Genomic DNA, 11836 nt, shown 5'->3' on the forward strand with positions numbered 1-11836 from the left:
AAATATCATTTGCCTGTAAGCAAAAACTGGTGGGATCATAAAATAGAGAAAGTCATAGAAAATGATAAAATTAAACTGCTCTGGGACTTCAGAATTCAAACAGACAAGCACCTGCAACATAACACCCCAGACTTAACAATTGTCGATAAGAAAGACAAAAAAGTCTGGATAGTGGACGTGGCAGTGCCTGGAGACAGCAGAATAGAAGAGAAAGAACTGGAGAAGATAACAAAATACAAAGACCTACAAATAGAAATAGAAAGACTGTGGCAAAAGCAAGCAAGGGTAGTACCAATAGTCATAGGCTCCTTGGGTGCAATCCCAAAACAACTGGAGCACCACTTGAACACCATTGGCATTGACAAATTCGCTATTAGTCAATTGCAAAAGGCGGCCTTACTAGGAACTGCTTCCATCCTGCGACGATATCTGTAATACCATCAAACATCCACATCTGCCTATCCCAGGTCCTGGGTAAGGACTCGATAAGTAGACAAAATGCCAAATCCAGTCTGAACATCTGGCTGACTGTGCGATGATCGATAATAATAATAATAATAATAATAATAATAATAATAATAATAATAATAATAATCGATAATAATAATAATAATAATATAATATAATAAAGTCTGCAATTTTAGATTATTATAGAGCTTCAAGAGATTAAGGAAGGCAGATTAGTGGTGAATATGAATTCTTAGAATGAATAGACAAACAGACAGAGGTAGGGATATGAAAGAAGAAAATAAAGTGAAGCAAGTTATTAGACAGATGCTCTAATTTGGATTTCAGCAGACAAGTCATTCCTCATCATGATCTAGAATTATAGCAAATCCTCCTGCTGTGCCCTGGGTGATTAATTGGTAGGCAAAGCAGAAATCTACACAGGGATTCTGAACCTTGCTGTGCTACCTTATACAAAATGAATATCTGTGTTATATTATTAAGCCACCTACATTTTTCATGGACCCTTTGGGTATTAGAAAGTCTAAGCTAATCGTCAACAAAAGTGTTTTTCTGCTAAGTAATTTTCTATGGGGCATTTGGTTCATTTGCCATCCCCTCCTAAAAATGGTCATTGACTGCCCACTGAATGACAGATAACTATGATCCCATCCTGGAACATTAGAATGTTTTACTTAATTGATACCTCACTTATTTTTTTAAAAAAAACAAACAAACAAGAAACCTGCAAAGTCTATGTAACTTTAGCAGTCTATGATACAAGGTACTGTAGAGTATTCAAGATAATTTTTAACCCTTTTCAAAAAAGAAAAAAGTGATGGCAAAATAAACACACACACACACACACACACACACACACACATCAGAATGTCTCGCAGCAAGCAAATTAATTTAACAGAATGCCAGAATAATAGAATAACAGCGTTGGAAGGGACCTTGGAGGTCTTCTAGTCCAACCCCCTGCTCAAGCAGGAGACCCTTGACCATTCCAGGGACGTGGCTGTCCAGTCTTTTCTTAAAGGCCTCCATTAATGGAGCACCCAGAACTTCTGAAGGCAAACCATTCCACCGATTAATTGTTTTTACTGTCAGGAAATTTCTCCTTAGTTCTAGATTAGTTCTCCCCTTGATTAGTTTCCGTTCGTTGCTTCTTGTCCTGCCATCAGGTGCTTTGGAGAATATCTTGACTCCCTCTTCTTTGGAACAATCCCAGAGACATTGGAACACTGCTATCATGTCTCCCCTCTTCCTTCTCTTCATTAAACTAGACATACCCAATTCTAGCAACTGTTCCTTGTATGTTTTAGTTTCCAGTCCCCTGAACATCTTTGTTGCTCTTCTCTTTACTCTTTCTAGAGTCTCAACATCTTTTTTACATTGTGGTGACCAAAACTGGATGCAGTATTCCAAGTGTGGCCTTACCAAGGCATTGTAACATGGTATTAATACTTGATTAGTTTCCATTCGTTGTTTCTTGTCCTGTCTTCAGGTGCAGTCTTTGGGGCTATAAAGAAAAATAGATGTGGATTTTGGAATGTATAACATTTCCAAGTTCCAGACATTTTTTTTTTTCTTTTTGAATGCCTCCAGTGATGGAGTACCCACAACATCTGAAGGCAACCGTTCCACTGGTTAAGTGTTCTCACTATTCGGAAATTTCTCCTTACTTCTAAGTTGCTTCTCTCCTTAATTTTCATCCATTGTTTCTCACAGCTAATAGCTATTGAAACGACTCTCTTCCATGTTTTATTCAATACTCTTTTAAAGCCATCCAAGTTAGTGTCCAAGAATTCTACATACAAATTATGTGTACTGTGTGAAGCAGCATTTAAATGTTGTTGTTTTTTTTTTAAATCGGCTTGAGTGGATTGATCTTAATTTATGTTGATCACCTTTTTTAAAAACAAAACAAAACAAAAAAACTCCCTGTCAATTGTTTCCAGGCCATGCATGATTTAGTCACCTAACTATTTCCTAACTTATCCAAAATGCCCCAGCCTTTTCTTATTAAGAAGTAAACCAGACAAAGACAGCAATGGTGCTTAAAAATTCCTGAGAAGTCCCAATTAAGACCCCCCCCAAAAAAGATTAAGATTTAATCTGACCAATTTACTGATAGAAAGTTATAATGTTTCAGAAACTCTATTCCCGAATTTGGGTATCAAAATTTTGATTTAATAAGAACATGAAGGTGTTGTGGCTTTGCTTTTTGTTTTTTAAATAAACTCTTTTGTATTAAAACTTCCAATCTTTAAGTTCAGTTAACTGTTTAAATTATTGAACACGGGATGCAAAATTCATCAGAAGCTTCCAAATGAATGTACTACACGCAGTTTTCCACCATGCTTTTCCCTCACCCTTTTAACTTGTTTATGCACATATTAAGTTATAACTTATGGTTCCAGTTGTCTGAAGCTGATTTTTCATGTTTATCCAAGCTGACAGTTAAGTTACATTCTCAGTGTGTTTCAGCTTAATGAACTCCTGAGGGAAACTAGAATATCTCTAACACAATTAACTTCCCATTCTTATGCAAATGAGAAAATTCAAGATTTTTCATACACACTTTTTTTTTTAACCTGGCTACCACTATGAAATGATACACAGCCCCCCCCCCCCGAGTTGAAATGTAGACGTCACTAATTTGTTTTGAGACAAGAGAGGAAGAAAAAAAAAAAATTCTGGGACATAAAACATGGTTGCTTAAATGCAGAGAAATTATCACCTCTGGCAGGCCTGCCACTCACAGCAAAATTACCTTTCCTTTTTCATGTTCTATGGAGCTCTGATGTTCATTCCACTAAATGTATATTATTATTATTATTATTATTTAAAGAAAGAAAGAAACAGTTGAAATTATTGATTTACAGTGGAAAGGCATAGTGGCTGGATTTACATCATCCAGAAGCTATAGCTTTCTCTAACCACACTTTGCTGGTTGCAACAGAATGGTTAGGTTTATGGAATGTCCCAAACCAGACAATATTAAACCCAAGCCAAACAGAACAAAGTTATAGTGTATTACATCATGTTGTGTTTTACATGTTCCATAGATAGATAGATAGATAGATAGATAGATAGATAGATAGATAGATAGATGGATGGATGGATGGATGGATGGATGGATGGATGGATGGATGGATGGATGGATGGACGGATGGACGGATGGACGGATGGACAGACAGACAGACAGACAGGCAGGCAAGCAGGCAGACAGGCAGACAGACAGACAGACAGACAGATAGATAGATAGATAGATAGATGGACGGACGGACGGACAGATGGACGGACGGACAGACAGACAGACGGATGGACGGACGGACAGACAGACAGATAGACAGATAGATATAGACAGACAGACAGACAGACACAGACAGAAAGACAGATAACTTTTATTGTCATAAAAGGGCCAAGTTTGAAGACTCCTGTCTTATGATAATATATTGGTTGGAGAAAGAATCAAGAATCAAGAACTGCATAAAGGTCAGGGAAGAGAATGTAATAAGTAAATGGACACAAAGAAAGAAGAACTAAGTTATTACATAAATAAGGCCATCAGTGAAAGAAGAACAGAATAACAATGTTGGAAGAGACCTTGGAGGTCTTCTAGTCCAATCACCTGCTCAAGCAGAAGGCCCTATACACATACACATTCTGGACAAATTGTTGTCCAATCTCTTCATTAAAACCTCCAGTATTGGAGCATCCATAACTTCAGGAGGCAAGTTGATCGACCATCTTTCTAGCATGCTTCTCTCCTTGATTAGTTTCCATCCATTGCTTCTTGTCCTGCCTTCTGATGCTTTGGAGGATAGTGTCATGATTCCAATAGATGAAACCATTTAAAAAAACTTCAAGGCAAGGATTTCTTCCTTAAAGAACATTTTATTTAGGAAACAAGATATAGACACGTACAAGGGTGAACCCAAGGCTAAATTTCCCCCAGGCTACAAAGTTACAAGTTGCAATTCCACCCCAAATTACTGTCATAAATCACATTCACCAATTGTTTCAAAATGCAGGCTCTCCTCCCAGCACTTTAGCCCACCAAAATGTTATCAACATTGACCTTGATTCTCACACACAGAAGTTGTTTTGGCTAACTGAAAATTACACTTCCCCCTCCTTCTTCCTTTAGCTAAAACCTCTAAACTAATATGTGGCAATGAAGACAAAAACTAAAATGGCTTCATTTCTGTTTGTCACAGTGTTGACAAATAGGTTGGAGAAAAAAAACATTCAAGTATTTAGAGCCCAGAGGAAGAAAAGCACACAACAGCCATCTTTATGTTTTGGTTTAGGTCTCTAGTACAGAGATTCAACCTCTTACATCTAGATATGTGAGTTCTCTTACACCTGCACACACAATGATTCTAGACACCTAATCAGTGCATCCTTTCAGAACAACAACTGAGCTGTCTGGTCCAGGAAGCTACTCCACTTGAACCTCTGAATTGTATTATCAAATATGAAGGAGGTCCTTATCATACAGCAGTGGACAAATGGTTCTAACATGTCCTGCCAAAGTTTCACCTATCTGTCTTATTTTTGATCAAAGGGCCAACATGACCTTTGCAGTCACTGTCTTTTCCCTGGTGAAAATTTGTCTGCATGATAAGTAGTTTTATTATGGTAACAAGATTCTTTTTGGAAAACTGTGGGATGGTAGCTTTAATCATACCTAAGGATGATAACATTTTGTTGTTGTTGCATTCCGAAGGACAGTTTTCAGGGTGCCTTGATTGAAAGTGCAAAGGGTGGGTTACATAAATAAATATTTTTGGTCCAAAGACAAGATTAAAAATAAAGAAGTGTTTCTGCACAGTCAACTGCTTTTTCGTTCCATTCAGGGGAGGTGGTTTTTTCCCACAAGACAAGCTCTTTTCCTGATGATGATGATCATGATGATCATGATGATGATGGTCATGATCATGATGATGATAATGTTATCCACTCAGTCTTGTCCAACTCTTGGTGATCCTATGGGCCAGGACTCTCCACATCTTCCGATCTTGCAGTATTTCTTTGAATTGTTCTATGCTCTGGCAGGTGTCACCTTTGATGGTGTCCAGCCATGGACTTCTTTGATGGCCTGGCTTCCTTTTATCTCTAACTCTTCCAAACATAATTGCTTTCTCCAGCAAATTCCCTCCAAATGACATGGCCAAAAGAAGTGAGACCTAATTTTCTGATTTTGCTTTTACTAGTAACTCTTGGCAATTGTTTGAAATGAGTCTATTACTGCCTTTTGAGATTTGTTTTTGACTTCCACATCTACTCTGTGATATTGCCACACTTTTCCAGATGACTTCCAGCTCAAAGTTGAGCCAGTTTCCACCTTGTTTTTTTTTTTTTTTTTTTTTTTTTTTTTTTTTTTTGAGATCCTATACTCCTTTTTTAATTAATGTTCTCTATAAGCCGTTGTTTGGGGCTAGATACATAGCTTTCTTTTTGGAAATTGCCTTTAAGATCCCATTTCTACCCCTAGGTAGAATAGATATTTAATGTATGCAAATCATGATTTGCTTCCCTATTGAAGAAAAAGAAGAGAAGATCTTTGAAAAGCTAAAACTGAAGAGTACTTCCAGAGCACTTCAGAAAACATTTCAAAAGCCCCGAAGCAACATTATTATTTGAATGTGAGGAAAAGCATCTGTAAATGTTTTGTAGCTTGATAAACCTGGTGACATTGTCTGCTCGTTCATTATCCCGGGGCAAAATGGGTTATTGGTTTTGCTTTTAAGGAGTGGCAACTGAAGCATTCTTCACTGTCAAGGTGCTCTGAACTTAAGCAATACTGGTGCGTGTAAATAGTTCTTGGAATCAACAAACTTCTTCACCACTTGTATCCCAAGGATGTCTGGATCGGCTTGAATCTTGATAAGCTAGGTTGAGCACCCTGTAACAATTCTGTCTTCCAAGGTCAAAGACACTGTCAGAGGAGGAGAGATAAGGATAACAAATCCTCCTTCCACTTCATACTCTATGGTGATGGCATGATGACATCATCATGTTTCCTCTAAAGTTTTATTTAATTAGTCATTTGTACGGTTCATTAAGTTGAGTTCTAAAGGAGTGGAACAAATTGAAGTTCTTTGACTAACTTTATGACAAGAAGGGAGAATTGACCCACAAGTAGTAGGTCCATAAATCACGGCATTTTACAAGTCTTCCTTCCTCTTTCTCATCTTTAATGAGAAGCCATTTGGTCATCTTTGTATTTGATAAAAATGCCTGAACTGTAGAATCTTTGATCCTGCTAGCCACCCCTCTCATAAACCCTCCAGATGTTAGTTGAGAAAAACTAGCATTTCATTCTCCTCCAATCTATATGAGGCTTGTTCCTCAGTCTTGGGCCTATGGCATTTCATACATAGCTGCTAACCAACAAAGATTTATTGTTGAGATCCAAAATTTGTCTCCCAGTGCTTTCCGTTCTCCAATCCAACATGTATATCTTTCACCAAGATATATGTGTTTGGTTGGGTTTCAAGCCAAACTCAGACAAGGGGAGAAAATCTATTTGGTCTTTGCAAAATGTCTCTTTAAAAACATTGGGACAAACTTCTAAAATTTATTTTTGAAATTTTGATTAATCCAACCATCAATGAGGGCATATTAGATGTAGGGCATGCATCAGTGGCCATGGAAAGCTGGAAAATGCAAGGCATTTCACACACTGCAGATGATGTTACTTTGCATAATGAAATGTCAGGAAAACCATTGAGCTCAGAAAGAACCAAGGACCCCACAGTTCAGCCCTGAGCTACAAGTACTATTTTCTATAGGTAATTTCACATGTCTAGTGTAATACGGACAGGTCATAGCAGAGAGTTCTGACAAAATGTGATCCACTGGAGAAGGAAATGGCAGTATCTAGACAGCATACTAAAAAGCAGAGACATCACCCTGCCAATAAAAGTGTGTATAGTCAAGGCCATGGTTTTCCCAGTTGCAATGTATGGCTGTGAAAGTTGGACCATAAGAAAGGCTGAGTGCCAAAGAATGGAGGCCTTTGAACTGTGGTGCTGGAGAAGACTCCTGCAAGTCCCCTGGACTGCAAGGCGTTCAAACCGGTCAGTCCTAGAGGAGATCAACCCTGACTGCTCTTGAGAAGGCCAGATCCTGAAGTTGAAACTCAAGTACTTTGGCCACCTAATGAGAAGGAAGGACCCACTGGAGAAGAGCCTGATGCTGGGAAAGATTGAGGTTAATAGAAGAAGGGGACGACAGAGAAGGAGGTGGCTGGATGGAGTGACTGAAGCAGTAGGCATGAGCTTAAATGGATTCCAGAAGGTGGTAGAGGACAGGAAGGCCTGGAGGAACATTGTCCATGGGGTCGCGATGGGTCAGACACAACTTCGCAACTAACAACAACAACTCATCAATGGCCACGGAAAGTTGGAAAATGCAAGGAATTTCACACATGTAGATGATGTTACTTTGGGTAATGAAATGTCAGGAAAACCACTGAGCTCAGAAAGAACCAAGGACCCCACAGTTCAGCCTTGAGTTACAAGTACTATTTTCTATTGGTAATTTCACACATCTAGTGTAATATGGCATAGAGGAGAACCAGAGATTATTTGGGAGAAGATAGATGGACAATATTATGCAAAACGTCAACTCAGTCCTGGAAAACAACAAAGTGTGAGGAAGAACTTTAAAATGACCTTTTTACTGACTGTTTTTACTATAAGAGTCAAAAGAGAGAACACACTGGCAAGCTTTCAGGATTATGTTACGTATCTGTAGAGTTCTAGTATGTCTTATTTTCTAGTTGCTCACCTGAAGTACCTCAGAGGGCTCACACATTTTGGAAGGTGGCTAAATTTGTGCAGTTGATGGACAGGGTTGAATAAAGCATATCTTTTTTTTTTAAGAAAGATATAATAAGCTTCAAGGCACAGTCGTGGCTTGCAATATACTTTCACTGTCAGAAAATGGATTACATTCATCTTTGGAAATGCTGAAATTTTAGATCATTAGCTTAAAGGTTCTCTTCTGTTTTGAAGGCTCATGCTGTGCCCTGTGTTTGGTGAGGAAAACCTCAGTCAATATCCTCTAAATACATGACATCTAAAGGAAAGATAATTCTATAGCTGTCCATGGCCTTTTCTGAACATGATCTTCATTCCTGATGGGAGCTGTTGATGTTTCTGGATCAGAGAGAATAGAATAGAATAGAATAGAATAGAATAGAATAGAATAGAATAGAATAGAATAGAATAGAGTAGAGTAGAGTAGAGTAGAGTAGAGTAGAGTAGAGTAGAGTAGGGTAGGGTAAGGTAGGGTAGGGTAGGGTAGGGTAGAATGAAATGGAATGGAATAGAATAGAATAGAATAGAATAGAATAGAATAGAAAAGAAAATAACAGAGTTGAAAGGGACCTTGGAGGTCATCTAGTCCAACCCCTTGCTCAGGCAGAAAACCCTATACCAGTGGTTCTCAACCTTTTTAATGCCACGACCCCCAACCAGTCGTAAGTCGAGGACTACTCAACCGGTCGTAAGTCAAGGACTACTCAACTGGTGCAGCACCGTTTGCAGAATGGGACTTTTGGCGGGCTCAGGAGGGCAGAGGCAGCCTGGACAATTCCTATTCGCTTTTGAAAGCCAATAGAATTAGACTCTATTCAAGAGAGTCTATTCTATTAGCTTTCAATAGCCAATAGAATAAAAGGGAGTAGCACAGCTAAGGAAAAGGGGGAAAAAATGGTGGACTGCATTGTTTGGCGACCCCCGTGAAATGGTCGTTTGACCCCAAATGGGGTCCCGACCCACAGGTTGAGAACCACTGCCCTATACCATTTCAGACAAATGGTTGTCCAATCTCTTCTTAAAAACATCCAGTGTTTGAGTATTCACAACTTGTGGAGGCCTTAAACTGATTATTAATTGTTCTAACTGTCAGGAAATTTCTCCTTAGTTCTAGGTTGCTTCTCTACTTGATTAGTTTCCATCTGTTGCTTCTTGTCCTGCCTTCAGGCACTTTGGAGAATAGCTTGAGTCCCTCTCCTTTGTGGCAGCCCCTGAGATATTGGAACTTCCATATTACTAATAAGAGAATATCATGGACATTTTCATAAAGTCACCAGTAGAACATGATATAATTATTACTTTTTTTCCAGGCTGAAATCCAAATAATTTCAGCTGAGATGTGTATTTCCCAGTTACAGTTTGGGAATTATCACATCATGGTAGAGAATGGTTTCCAGGAATCCTGAATCTTGAGTTTTCTCTTTTCATTTGACACTTGCTTTTAAAGGCAAATGTAAAAGGCCACCAAATGTTTAATGGTCAGTAATGAAGTAGTAAATTGCCACTAGGACTTAAAGGCAAGGCATCGATCAAACACTTTCTGTCTTTCATCCTCCACCAAGGGAGGTTTTCCTCTCATCTACAAAGTTCATGTGTTACAATTTGAACAGAAGATGAGAAGGAAGGAAGGAAGGAAGGAAGGAAGGAAGGAAGGAAGGAAGGAAGGGAGGGAGGGAGGGAGGGAGGGAGGGAGGGAGGAAGGAAGGAAAGGAGGGAGGGAGGGAGGAAGGAAGGAAGGAAGGAAGGAAGGAAGGAAGGAAGGAAGGAAGGAAGGAAGGAAGGAAGGAAGGAAGGAAGGAAGACTTTGAATTTTTTATTTTTTTAAGCAAATGGTGGCACTTGATGTCTCTTCTCTGGGCTTGGGAACTAAGTTGGGTCAGCTACATCTTGATTTTTCTTTATATTTCTAGGTTGACAGAAACAAAAATACTAGGGTTGATCTCCATTTCCGAACATCCAAAATTCAGGTCTTCCTTGAATCTGTGCTCCTCTGGCCCACATCTTGACAGATGGAAGAAAAGCACATCCTGTTCAATGTCCATTTGATCACCTATGATGTAAACAAAATAAATCCCTTTAAACAAAAGCTTTAGTCTTTCTTCTTTTGTTTGCCTACATTATACATGGACAGTAGTCAAAATCCTACTGTCCTAACTTAATTTCTAGTTCTGTAAGATATTTTATCCCAAACTCCTTCCAGTCCTTGGAGCCTTTTCTGATCACAACTTTAAAAGATGGAGACATAATTTCCCACTATACACACCCTTACTCACACTTCCCCTACTGCGTAGCCCCTAAAGAAGTGGTGGTGAACCTATGGCACACATGCCAGAGGCAGCACTCAGAGCCCTCTCTGTGGGTACGCACGTCATCCTCCAAGCCTCGCCTCCCCCAGCCCCCTCCTCACCAGCAGCACCCTGGAGGAGAGTCACCCCCGAGCACAGCCCACGTGGAGCAGTGCAGCCAAGGACATGGCAGCCAGGCAGTGGGGACAATGCTCCACCCTCGTGCTCCGTCGTGTGCAGATGATGCTTCGGGGCACGGGTGAAGGGTGTGACTGCCCTGGCACTGCAGGGCTGCCTGAGCAATCTGCTGCAGCAGGCTGTGGAGGCGGTGGGTGGTCCTGCAGCCAGGGCAGGGGCAGAGCGGAGGGCTGGGGGGCAGTTTTGGGGCACTTGGTCTCTAAAAGGTTCTCCATCACTGTCCTAAAGTCTTTTTTTAATATGGCATATTTTTAAACAAATAAACTCTTTTTCAAACCCACAAAATCCTATCTTGCTCACTTTGATAACTTTCCACAATGTTGAGATACAGAAGGTTGCCCATCTCTGCTGTATCAAATCATCACCATTATCTATCTGTTTGTTTGTGTGTGTGTTTGTGTGTCTTTGTGCTAAGAGGCACTCGGGATGTTCCTCCAACGGTAGTCATGGAGATTTCTTAGCAAGAAGAACCAAAACATGCCAACGGCAACTGAGGCTGGAAGGTGATTTCATGGAATTGTGTTTACGGTGGCACGGTTTTCATTCTCTACGGTTTATATGTCATGGCCTTTTCATACATGCAAATTACGGGCTGATAAATATGCATGTGAGAAATTGACATGTTACGTAAAAGCTGACATTACTGCTTTCGGGGGGGGGGGAGGTGAACTATCTCTAGGGATGTCTCTGAATTTATTGTCCTTTGAATTTCCCATATAGAACACCAACTAAACTTCAGAATCCATGGGAAATAAGAAAGAGAAAGTTACATTTATTTATCACACTTACTTTTACTCCATGGAACTCAAGGCAGTATGTATACCTCTCCTTTCCATATTTGTTTGTCATAGCTTCTATTTGAAAGTGACATCAACTGAGTAGATCAAACGAGCACCTTTAAAGCATAGACCTAACCTGAGCCCTCTTTTTAAGAGCAATAATAATTGTACTCTGAGTTAGGTGAACCACATAAAAGTGAATAATTGCTTAAAGATCAGAGTTTGTTGCCTCTGTGAGAAGTGAAAGGGACAGGGGAACCAGATGTGAATTTATTATGACTTATAT

The 11836-nt window shown here is 39.6% G+C and overlaps 1 long non-coding RNA gene across 2 annotated transcripts in view; it reads left to right on the forward strand.

Annotated features, from left to right (window-relative positions):
- The window catches only part of LOC120309365, a 94665-nt gene extending 84344 nt beyond the window's left edge, over positions 1-10321 (forward strand). For both annotated transcript variants that reach the window (XR_005557070.1, XR_005557071.1), the window contains exon 5: positions 10199-10321. This is a non-coding gene — a long non-coding RNA (uncharacterized LOC120309365). The remainder of the gene's footprint in view (positions 1-10198) is intronic.
- The last annotated feature ends 1515 nt before the right edge of the window (positions 10322-11836 follow it).

Source organism: Crotalus tigris, unplaced genomic scaffold (genome assembly GCF_016545835.1).
Source record: "Crotalus tigris isolate CLP2741 ecotype Arizona unplaced genomic scaffold, ASM1654583v1 scf7180000018002.1256989, whole genome shotgun sequence".
NCBI classification, from domain to species: Eukaryota; Metazoa; Chordata; class Lepidosauria; order Squamata; family Viperidae; genus Crotalus; species Crotalus tigris.